Genomic DNA, 10,446 nt, shown 5'->3' with positions numbered 1-10,446 from the left:
CAGTTTCTCATCCACAGTTTCAGTAGGGCAAGGGAGTACCGAGTAGAACCCCAGTGGATCCAGCAGTTTCACACACCTTCTCTCCATCTACAGTTGTGTGAAAGCAGCCCTACTTCCTGTTACTGATGGAGATCCTCTGCCCCTTCCAAAGTGGTGCCTCCTCTCCTTGTTTGCCGGTTCACACAGAGGGTGTTTTGAGGGGAGATCTGAGCAGCCTAGCTCCATGGCCACAACAAAGAATAATGAGGGAAGTATTTGTCCTCAATAATTGTAGTAAAGAAATGCAGAAATTTACAATTAAATTCATGTGCTACATCAAAGGAACAGAAGAAAAAACTGAGAATAGAGTCACTTATTATAGAAGAATTCATAATGTAGAGGACACAGAATTTTAAATAATCAAGAAAAGGAGGGGGAAAAACTACAACTTAATTTTAATCTAACCTCTGATACAGAAAGAATAGCTTAAACGCATACACAAAAGAAGAAATCAAAATGCATAAATTGTGATAATACTTATTTATAAAAAAAAAAAAGTATTTCTCTTGGTCAAAAGAAATGCCATCAATAAATTAAAAGGCAAATTGAAACTTTTTTTTTTTAATGAATAGACCTAACTTTGAATATTCTTATATTTAAAAACCTTACAATTTTATTTTTTTAAAACAAGATTTTCTCCAACTTATGCGTGGTTTATAGTTTTTGATTCCATGGAGTAAATCCCTTCATTCCATGATTTTGGCTACGCTATATACAGAGTTTAACGGGGAGGGTATCAGGAAGGAACAGTACTCAAAGCTGGTCATTCTATGGAAGCTTTGAGTCTTCCCTTTTTTTTTTTAATGTGCTGCAGTGGGTTTTTGGTTACACCTTCCTTAAACATTTTACAGAATGAAATTATTGAGTCTGTGCTATATGGAGCAGAAATGTGGGCCCTCAATGGCCCATCTGTTTGTGATTAAGAACACATTCCAAGTTTGTTCCCAAGAAATATCTTGGCTGGGTCTTTACTCCCCCTACAGCTCATCACGAGGATGGTTCCTCTGGTTTTCAATGCAGAGAAAATGTCCTAAACTCTCTGTCCCGTCAGTTACTGTTTACATTTGCACTCTGAATCCCCCAAACAGAACAGCTATATGCCAGGTATTGCCGGGGCGGGGGGGGAGGGTGTGTTACACTTTCCTATTTCTTCTGCTAACTGTAATTTTTAGTCTCACTGCTTCCACCCTGTTTTATCTTAATTTACTACTCTTTATTGTTGTGATTTATTTTTCCCTTTTCTAACCTACTACAGTCATCCAGGTTTTTTCCTTCTTTTCTACTGACTTCATCAAGACCCTGCTTTACCATACCAGTGGTTACCTTTAATTCTTTCCTCAGAGTTCTAATTTTATCTGAGTGGGGACAAGTAAAAGGAACAGGCATATTATTGGAACAAAAATTAAAATTGCCCATCACTTCTCACACGAAGCATGTGTACACTTCACTTTTGGCAAGGTGCTAGCTTTGAAAATACCAATGGAGTTATAAGAGGAGATCAGAAAGAAGACACCAGAGGATTGGTAAGCCTCTCTCTCAACATTCTGGTCGTCTTTAAAATACCAGAGGAGATAAGTGGAGATAGCCGAAACAGGAATGTATACTGGCGCCAGCCATGTCCTCTAGCTGCTTCTTTCAAGGTCAACTTCCTTCATTATTTATTTTCAGGTATTTATTTTTGAAAAGGGAACATATTTAGATGGTTCAAAAATGAAAAAACATTAAAAGGAAAGTTTTATTTTTCTTCCCCAGTCAGTCCCTCATCTGCCAAATTCTCATGACTGCTACTTGCCCACACATGTAGCCACTTTTACTAGATTTTTATGTATTCTCACAAAGTTCCTGTATACAGCACAAGGAAACAAATACTTCCATTTCTTTAACATAAACTATACTATACTATCGAGATTTTTGTCCCTTTTTTTTTCACTTAGTATTGTTCCTTGGAGATCTTTCCCAATCAATGTGTAGTTTCCCCATTCTTTGTCACCACTGCACAGGGCTACATGGCATGAGTGTCACATGAACAATCTACCATTCCTCTATTAGATAGTTCCAGCCAATTACTATTACAAATAACACTACAGTGAATAGCCTTATTTATGTGTCATTTTCCACCAATATATGTATAAGTTTGAGTTCTCAGATGTGGGATTACTGGGTCATAGGGTACATGCATTTTTAATTTTGGTAGTTACTGCAAGATTGCTTTCCTAGGGACCTTAGCAATTTATACTTCCAACCAGCAGTGCATCAGTGCCTGGCTCCTACAGCCTACACCATCAATGCAGTGTCTTATCAAAATGCATCTTGTCATATATTTAAAATCAATTAATATTTCCATTTCTGTGAATAGTCTGCTCATATTGTTTGCTCATTTATCTATTGTCGGTCCTTTGCATATCAACTTCAAGGAATTCTTTGCATGTTTGGGAGATTAGTCCTTTTCTATAATAAAAATATATACTAAATTAATTCATGTGTGTAGAGCAATTTATGCACTTTTCACTCTGTATCATTAGCTATTCTTGCAATAGCCTCACACAACTTTAATTATAGAGGCTTTATAATATATAATGTCATAATATGTTATAAAATAATATGGCTTTATAGCTAATGAAAGTACCCTCCCTGTTGCAGGTCTTTGAACCGTTTTGAATTAATTTTTGTATATGGTATAAAGTAAATGCTCAGCTTCATTCTTTTGCATGTGAACATCCAGTTTTCCCAGCAGTTTATTGAAAAGATTGCCCTTTTTGCCATTGAATATTCTTGGCACCTATGTTGAGAATCAGTTGACAACTTTCAACCAATTTGTTTCTTTAGACCTGGAAGTCTCTTACAGACCGCATTTAGTTGCATCATTTTTTCATTCTGCCAACCTCTGAGATTTGATTGAAGAGTTTAATCCATTTACTTTTAAAGCAGTTACTCATAAGAAAGGACTTACTTCTGCCATTTCATTTATTGTTTTAGACATGTCATACAGCTTTTATGCCCCTCATTCTTACATCACTGTCTTCTTTAGTGTTTAGTTGATTTTTTACTAGTGAAATGTTTCAATTCCCTTCTCATTTCCTTTGTGTACATTCTATAGACACTTTCTTTGTGGTTACATGGAGCTCACATTTAACATCCTAAATTTGAATTGATACCAACTTAACTTCAATAGCATATAAAAATTCTGCTTCTATATAGCAGTGTCCCCCCTTTATGCAATTGATGAGACAAGCTATGTTTTTATGTATTGTGTGTCACGTAAAAGATTTATAATTATTTCGTATGCATTTGTCTTTAAATCATGTAAAAAACAAAAAGTGGAGTTATAGCATAATGCTTTAGTCATACATGAACATACATATATTCATTTTCATATTCTTTTTCAGCATAAGTCACTACAAGATATTGAATATAGTTTCCTATACTATATAGGAGAAACTTGTTGTTTATCTATTTTATATATAGCAGTTAGTATCTGCTGTACACCAGAAATTGACACAACATTGTAAACTGACTATACTTCAACAAATTTATATATATACACACACACACACACACATACCAAAAAAAGTGGAGTTACAAAGAAAAATTGCAGTAATACTGGTTCTTAAATTTGCCCATGTATTTACCTTTACTGGACATCTTTATTTCTTTATATGGCTTTGAGTTACTGTTCAGTGTCCTTTCATTTCAACCTGAAGAACTCTCTTTAGCATTCTTGCAAGGCATATCTAATGGTCAAAAACTCCCTCAGCTTTTGTTTATCTGGAAAGGTCTTAATTACATCCTCATTCTGAAGGATAGTTTTACTGGATATAGAATCCTGTTGGTGGGTTTTGTCCCCCTCCAGTGCCCCGCAGGCTGGAAGAATCATGAGGAAAATGATAGGAAAAGCCTAAACTGCATGGAACTGATTTTTAGTAGAAATATGGATTCTAAGGATGCTGTTGGTAAGGGCTCAAAAGAAAGTAAGAAATCAATTATATGAAACTGTAGGAAGAGAGAGTCTTACTGTATAGTGGCAGAAAGCTTAGAGAAATTATTTTCTGCAGTAATGAGGAAAACAGGACTCATAAGTAATAAATCTGCACATATAAATAAGGTATTTTTCAAGGAAAATTGTCAAAGATACTCCTGGTTTGCTTACAGTTAAATGTAGGAGGAAAGAGAGAAATTGAGGGAAGAAATTTTACACAAAATATACAAAAAGTTAACTTTTAAAATTCTAGCCTCTCTAGGTGGCAAAGTAAGCCTCGAGTTAGAAATGGCTACCAAAGGCGTGGTGTAAAGAAAAGGCTGTTACCAAAGGGGAAAGGGAGTGGGAGGGATAAATTAGGAGTTTGGGATTAAAAGATATACATTACTATATATAAAATAAACAAGGTCGTACTGTATAGCACAGGGAACTATATTCAATATCTTGTAGTAACCTATAATGGAAGAGAATCTGGAAAAGGATATATATAAGTACATTTATATATATATTTATAATCACTTTGCTGTATACCTGAAACTAACATAACACTGTAAATCAACTATACTTCAATTTTTTAAAAAAGAAATAACCACATTTTATGGTAATGACAAAAAGATTCGATCAGTGTCCCAGTTGGAAAGCAGATGGCACACTGAAAATGGACCTGTGAAGAGAGTTCAATAAAGGGACTATTTACAAAAGAAAGGAAGGAAGGAAGGAAGAAAGGAAGGCAGGCAGGCAGGCAGGCTGAGCATGGACTGTACAACCTTTAGCTAAAACCTCAAAATAATCAAAAGGTCAGATTCTCTGTGTGTCTCTGATTGATACAATTGGTCCTCTGAAGTTGGCATTATTGGCATATCCTCTTACCCTTCAGATATGAAGGCTGAGGGCACATAGCTAATACATGGTTGAGCTGGGATTTGAACTCAGGGAACCAGGTCCCAGAGTCTATACTCTTAACCACTACCTGACACTCATACTCCCTCCCCACCCCAGAGGGTGTTCATCCTGCCCTTTTTACAGTTGAGGAGACAAGAGTCCCACAGCCTATTGCATAGTAGCTCACACAGCTCGTCAAGGGGGCAGAAACAAAATGAGTTAAACCTACTGGTCTACTTGCAAGCCTTGAGCTCTTCTACATGTTATACCATCTCCCTTTGCTATCCTAAAAAATATAAACTAATTAAAATTTTATTTAGTCACATAAATGGTCATTGCAAGAAATTAAGGGTGTGCCTCCCAGATCTTCCCAATCAAACCAGAGGGCCTCTAAGAAATATAAAGGTGCCTCGGTCATCTCAGCAGGAGGCAAAGATAGAGAAGGTGTTATCTCAAAGAAAATCTAGGGATGTGGCTTTTGTCTACTGACGCTGATTTTCATGAAATCCATAGAAGGCCCATAAAGTTCTTGAGAAAATCATTCCAGTGGAAACACTGCCAGCTTGGACCGAAAGAGAGAGCAAAAGTACAGATTAAAGGAAGTTTCCAATACCTCTCACCCACCTCCAAATTCTACCGGCAGGAATCAGGCTGATAAAACTACTCAGCTGTAGATACACGCTACCTTTCCTGAAAAAGAAAGAACAACTCAGAGGATGGAACCAAGGGTCACAGAAGATTATTCAAGGCCTTGAAGCCTAATCCAGGTAAAAACATCAGCCCGATGGGGTTTCAGAGCTGTTATAGACCAGCGTTTCCTTTTTATCTGCCATTTCCCCCACCTTTGGAGCCAGACTGTTTGTAACTGTTGTCCTATACTTCTCTCACCGTCGTATGCAGGGTGTGTTGAGGGAAAATAACTTGTCTCTTTAGTTTTGCAGGTCCACAGGTTAAGAGAAATCAAACTTCAAGAACTGCATTTAATAGATGACATCTAGGAGCCTTATCTGCACCAGATTTAAATAATGTTGCAAATAAGATTCTGGACTTGAAGCTGATGAGATAATGACATTTAAACTTAGATGATGAGATTTTCTTTTTTTTATTTGAACAGATGCCATACTAGGATGATACTGTCAGGAGCACTGGGAAAGGGGCAAATGTTTGGGAAGGACATGAATCTTTGGGAATCACAGGAAAGACTGTGATAGGCAGCATTCTAACATAGCTCCCAATATGCATACTTGTGATATCATTATGCCCTGTATAATCCCCTCTCGCTGAGTATAGATGGGACCAAGAAATAGAGTGTGATTAGGTTTCTAATTAGTTGACTTGAACAACTATGTAAGGGGCTGCATGGCAAGAAACTAAGAGCAATGTCTAGGAGGTGAGAGTGGTCTCCAACCTACAGAAGCCAAGAGAGCAGGGACTTCAGTACTATAACCAAAAGGAATTGAATTCTTCCAACAGTCAGTAAGCCTGGGAGAGGACTCTGAGTCTCAAATGAGATTACAGCCCAGGATAACACCCTGATCTCAGCCCAGTGGGATCCTGAGCAGAGAACTCACCGAATCCATACCCAGACTCTTGATCCATGGAAACTGTGAGATTATACATTTGTGTTGTTCTAAGCTGCTAAGTTTGTGATGATTTTTGTATAGCATTTGGAAACAAATCAATAACTGTTATGTACCTCCAATGAATCCTTCTTTTAAAAATAAGTATCTATTGTGTTTATCAAGTCCCTGTCTCACCATTCTATGTGGAAGTGGGGCAGCAAGGCAGATTACTCACAGTTTAGTACTTGTCTCCTTATCATGAGGGGCCACAACCAAGGAGAAGCATCTGAACCTGATGCAGATCATAAAATCTTCTACTTTAAGTTTGTTGCCATGTTTAGATGAGAATGGGGAGTCTTAAAAGGGGTTTAGTGTGTTCTGCACATGAGAGGAACATAAACAGACTGTGGTAGACTGATTGCATTAATGGCCCCAGTTAATAACTGCCCCATATTCATTATGCCCTGTAATCTTACATCCTTCTCCTACTCTGATTTAGGACTCAGTCAGTTTACTTAATAGCAACTATGTCATAAAGAGTGGCTTGAAAGAAGATGTACATTTCCTGCTAACCCTTTTGTGTTTCTGCCATGCTATGAGAACATGTCCATGCCAATCCAATTAAATAAAATAATCTTGGGGGAAACCACATTTTCCCACCATCCCAACTGAGGCCATTCTTGATCAGTCTGTAGTTAGCCGTTTCCAGGACAAATGAGGAAATTTAGCTAAGACTGGAAGAAACTTCTAATCAAACCTAGCCTAAATAGTTGACCCATGGTGAGCTAAAAAATGCTTATTATCTTGGGGGTAATTTGTTACACAGCAGAATTATAGCAGTAGATAAATGACATATCATGAAATAAGCTACATGGCATAATCTTGCTGAAAGCTACAACTTCCATCCCATTTTTAAAATTTTTATGAACTTGGCATTTCTCACAAAAGACTATTTCTCTCAAATAGGCTTGTGAGTTACTCTGATGCAGAGTTTGTAGACATGATAGATCCAAGCTCTTTTAAGAGTGCTCTTACACGTTTAATCCATGATTATCAGCTATTAATTTGTGTCATCAATGTCATTGCTATTTCTCACCAGAAATTCCATGTACAGTCAATAAAGAACTCTTCTATCTCAACGACCCTCACTACTTGGCTTGGCTTGGGAGTTCATGATCTTAACACCCAGATCACTGAACACAAAGAGGAAGCAATTTTAATTATTCATTTTAATACTCCAATAATTTTCAGACATGAGGAATCACCACAGATAAATTAGGCCATAACTCTATTTACTTTTGAAGTGTGTTTGTTCCTCTTTAGGTTTGTCTAAGATAGCCCTGTGTTACACATTCACCTGAAACAAGAACCCTGGACTTCATTATCTGTATCCATGAGAGAACCTTTGAACACTTTGCACTGATACAGACATCACCTAGCATCAGTATACATGCCTTGTTAACGTTTTACTATCTGTTGTAGCCAATGAAATTTGTTTCAGAGACTTACCACAAACTTATATACACAAAAATTTGGCAAGTGGCACTGAAAATTCCTGAGATGGCACGTCCACCCTGCTCTTTGCCCTTTTAGTAAAAGTGGGCCTTTGTAACTACACAAAAAAACTTCTAAACTAAACTCTTGCTTTTATCCTTGGTATATATACTTTGCTCAGCTTTCTCAAACTCAGTAAATAGATCAAAAATATACACAGGAACTAAGGCCATAACTCGAAATCATTTTCCTTCCTCCTTTCCCCACACTTCCAAGCCATCAGCAAATCCCATCAATTCTATGCACAAAATAATTCTCAAAGACACATAGATCTATCCATTTCTTCTGCCTAATTCTATTCCTTAAAACTGGTCTTCTTTCTTCTGCATTACTCTTTGCCCTTTTATGCATTCTTAATATTTTAGTTATAGTACTATTTTTAAGAATTTAATTTTGGGGGAGTGAGGGATAAATTAGGAATTTGGGATTAGCAGATACAAACTACTATATATAAAATAGGTATACAACAAAGTCCTCCTGTACAGCACAGGGAACTATATTCAATAGCGTGTAATAACCTACACTGAAAAAGAATCTGAAAAAGAATATTTATCTGTATAACTGAAACACTATGCTGCACACCAGAAACTAACACAACATTGTAAATCAACTATACTTCAATTTAAAAAATTATTTTTAGATAATTTCAGATTTGCCAAACATTTTAAATATAGTACAACTATTACCATATACTCAAATTTACCAAATGTTAATATTTTACCACACTTGATTTTTCATTTCTCTATCTGTATATCCACCCATCTCTCTATCTATACAATTCATTTTCTAAAAGAGCTGAGAATTCCAGCTCAAGATGACACATTGCATTTGTAATGTCTTTTTAGTCTCTTTTAATCTGGAGTTTCTCAGTCTGTATCTCCATGAGCTGGATACTTTTGATGTCAAAGCAGGACATTGAAGAAATATTTACACACCCATGTTCACTGCTCTATTATTTACAATAGTCAAGAGGTAGAAGCAACTGAAATGTCTATCAGCAGATGAATGGATAAAGAAGATGTGATATGGATTTACAATGAAATATTATGCCACCTTATAAAAAGAAGGAAATCCTGTCATATGCTACAGCATGGATGAACCTCAAAGGTATTAACTGAAATAAGCCATTCATAAAAGAGCAGATAGTATATGATTCCACTCATATGGAGTAGCTAAAGTATTCAAAACCAGGGAAAAAGAAAGTAGAAAGGTACTCACCAGTGGCTGAGATGATAGTGAGAAGAAATTAGTGTTTAATAGGTATACAGTTTCAATTTTGCAAGATGACAAAGTTCTAGAGATCTGTTGCACAACAATGTGAATATGGTTAATATTACTGCAAACTTAAAAATGGTTAAGATGGTAAATTTGATGTTATGCTTGTTTGTTTGTTTTATTACAGTAAAAGAAAAGGGAAAATGGCCAGAACACTAGGTAAAAAGTGTTCATCCTCAGAGGTACTCAAAGAAATACTGATTAGAACCAGTAATGGCAATAAATATTATTTTTGTCATCTTTCCCAACCCATCTTGGCACAGATTTTTGTCTTCTTAAAGCATTTTGGCAATAAACACATGAAACATAGGGAAGTAAAAGGCTATTTTGAAGTCCAAACTCCCAGTACCTCAGAATGTGAATTTATTTGGAAATAAGGTTGTTATCAGTGTAATAGTTAAGAAGTCACACTGAAATAGAGTCAGGCCTTAATCCAATTTGACCAGTGTCCTTATGAGAAGAATAGAAGAGACAAAGATACGCAGAGAGAGAATGCCAGGTGATGACACAGATTGGAGGGCTGCCACTGCAAGCCAAGGAATGCCAAAGACAGCCAGCAAACCACCAGAAACTAGGAAAAGGCAAGGAAAGATTCTCCCTTAAGCTTTTCGAGGGAGCATGGCCCTGCTGACATGTTGATTTAGACTGCTGGCCTCCAGAACTGTGAGACAATATATTCTCCTGTTTTAAGCCACCCAGATTATGATACTTTATTACAGCAGCCCTAGGAAACTAGTACAGTAATTAATGATTACATTGTAGGGAGATATTTTGAGACTATGTAAATGTCCTATTTTACTATTGAGATAGATAGACGCACGTGTGTGTGTGTGTGTGTGTGTGTGTGTGTGTGTGTGTGTGTGTGTGTGTACATATATATACACATACTGCTGTATATTTGCTAGTTCTGTTCGTTGGAAGGACTTAGAAGCAATGACACCCTAGAATATCTAGAACCCAGGTCTTGGTTTCTACTTATCTATTTATGGTTCTTGCGTTAATCAGTTATCTCTGTGGTGGCTGCAAAATGATGACTTTTCTAGCTCCATCATATCTTCTACATTATATGGCATTCTACTATGAGGAAGCACTCATTCATTCATTCATTCATTCATTAATGCACTCATTCATTTGTATCAGTAGAGATTCAGGAACTCT

Source organism: Camelus dromedarius, chromosome 7 (assembly GCF_036321535.1).
Source record: "Camelus dromedarius isolate mCamDro1 chromosome 7, mCamDro1.pat, whole genome shotgun sequence".
NCBI lineage: Eukaryota > Metazoa > Chordata > Mammalia > Artiodactyla > Camelidae > Camelus > Camelus dromedarius.
Note: the sequence above shows the minus strand (reverse complement) of the source record.